The sequence below is a fragment of the Chrysemys picta genome, unplaced genomic scaffold (assembly GCF_011386835.1).
Source record: "Chrysemys picta bellii isolate R12L10 unplaced genomic scaffold, ASM1138683v2 scaf5017, whole genome shotgun sequence".
NCBI lineage: Eukaryota > Metazoa > Chordata > Testudines > Emydidae > Chrysemys > Chrysemys picta.
Genome location: NW_027057717.1, coordinates 1,096 through 3,076, shown reverse-complemented (window position 1 = coordinate 3,076; position 1,981 = coordinate 1,096). Strand labels below are relative to the sequence as shown.

Genomic DNA, 1,981 nt, shown 5'->3' with positions numbered 1-1,981 from the left:
CATCCCTGCAGTATCTGAGCACCTCATCCCTGGCTGTATTTACCCTACGCCTTCCCCCCAATGCACAGATGGGCACTTAGGTCCAGAGAGGGGGAGAGTCATAAAGTGGGCTTGGACATTGTTAGGCTATGCCTAACTTTAGGTGCCCTGCTGCCATCCAGGAAATGCCGAGGAGGGAGCTCAGCCATTCTCTAGCTCTGGTTGGGAGGCCCAGCTGTGAACCTGCTCTGGGAGTGAGAAGCCTGAGCTATATCACTCCCCCCTCCGCCATTCGCCAACAAATGTGGAGATGCTGCTCTGCCCTGCGCTGCCCAGGGGTCCGGGCACGCAGCAAGGAGGTAGGTGACCGGACGTCACCTCTGCCTCATTTGGAGCAGTGGCTTCACCCCAGGCACCCCACGTGGAGGTGACTGCTCCAAACACTGGGCTAGTGAGTACAAGGGGGGAGGCAGCACCCCACCTCGGCTGTGTTTGGTGGGGGGGCAATCGTCTCTGAAGGCCAGCCAGCTCAGGCCCAGTTTGGGGATCTGCCAGGCCGCAGCTCTGAGGTCAGGGCTAAGTGCCTTGCACATGCCAACCAGCAGACACGACAGGGTGAGGGGGCAGCTGATCAGGGGTTTGGGGATCTACATTTTGCATCCCTTTGTGGCTCTCGCCCGAGATCATGTTGCTGGCGTCGGAGATTGAACCCAGCCCACGGCCCTGGGCCGTTCATCCCCCTAGCGCTCAGTGCTCAAAGCAGGTACCACCCACCGTTGCAGATGGCATCCAGCTTGTCCTGGCTCCTCTGGTCCAGCTGCCGGGCAGCGAGCCCTACACATACAAACAGCTCGTCACATCCCCGCATCCCCAGCGAGGGTGTCAAATGTCACCCTCCAAGCAACCCCTTGCTTCCCCCACCCCTCGCTGGCCAGGACGCGCTCCCGAGTCCCCAGGGGAAAGGGTGAGTCCACAGGGATGGTTACAGGGCTGGTTGCCAAAAGAGAGCACAGCACCTTGAGGGTTCACTACCAAGAGCCCATGGTGGGGTATGGGGGGCGGGGAATGGGGACTGCATGGGGAGCAGTGGGGTTAGAGGGGCCCCATCAGCCCAGTTTGGGGTGCGCTTGCTCCTGCGGACTTCTGACACCCTTGATCCTGCATTGGACAATCAGGAGCCCAAGGGTTACTTATCGCTGCTGACAGGGACTGAGGAGAGCCTGGGACCGGATCCAGCCCCCCTGTTAAAGGGACCCCTGCTCTGTGTTTACCTATGAACCTGATGGCCGCTTGTCTAAGTGGAGTCTGTGGGTTCTCCAGAAAGGCCATGGTCTGGCACAGAAAGTTGTTGGCTCTCCCCTTGTAGCGCGTCAGCTAGGACCAGAACAAGGGAGCACAAAGTTATTAAAGGCCTTTCCGTCCCGCAGGCCGGGTTCCAGGTGTGTGGAGCGCACGTCCTGTTTTCACCCCTCTTTCCTGTGCCGGGGGGATCACGCAGAGGGACTACACCCAGGGCCAGGAGTGGTCCCAGGGCTGGGGCTCAGTGTGGGCACAGAGCCGGGCAATGGGGGGTGCCCTATCCACCGATTCCCCCGCTCCTACCACGAGGGCTGCGCAGTGAATGACCTGAGGGCTCCCTCACCAGGCAGTCACAGCTTTGCCAGGTATCCTTGCGCTGGATGAAGCCACCAAGCTGGTGCCACTTCAGGAATTCTGCCGCACTGCTGAGGGTGTCCCAACACACCTGCAAAACAAGTGGGGCCAGGGCGAGCCGGCCACGGTTATGGGAGCTGGAAGCCACTAGCCTCGTTACCCGGAGGCGGGGAGGCCGTGCGTGCTGAATGCTTCCCGGCCCCAGGTTTCTTGCGGAAGGGCGGCGGTGTGGCTAAGGCAATAGCTGGAGACCTGACTCAATTCCCAGCTCTCCCTGCAGGAACTCAGGCAAGTTGCTTAGGCCCAGGGCTGCAAAGGGATTTAGGTGCCTAATGCCTATGGGTGATCA

At 60.5% G+C, this 1,981-nt stretch overlaps 1 long non-coding RNA gene across 1 annotated transcript; it reads right to left on the bottom strand.

Annotated features, from left to right (window-relative positions):
- Nucleotides 1–753: 753 nt before the first annotated feature.
- LOC135980611 (uncharacterized) lies at nucleotides 754–1,726 on the bottom strand. Its single transcript, XR_010597593.1, has 3 exons — nucleotides 1,622–1,726; nucleotides 1,251–1,353; nucleotides 754–813 (listed from the first exon to the last, which is right to left on the bottom strand). It is a non-coding gene; the product is annotated as an uncharacterized LOC135980611 (long non-coding RNA).
- Nucleotides 1,727–1,981: the final 255 nt, after the last annotated feature.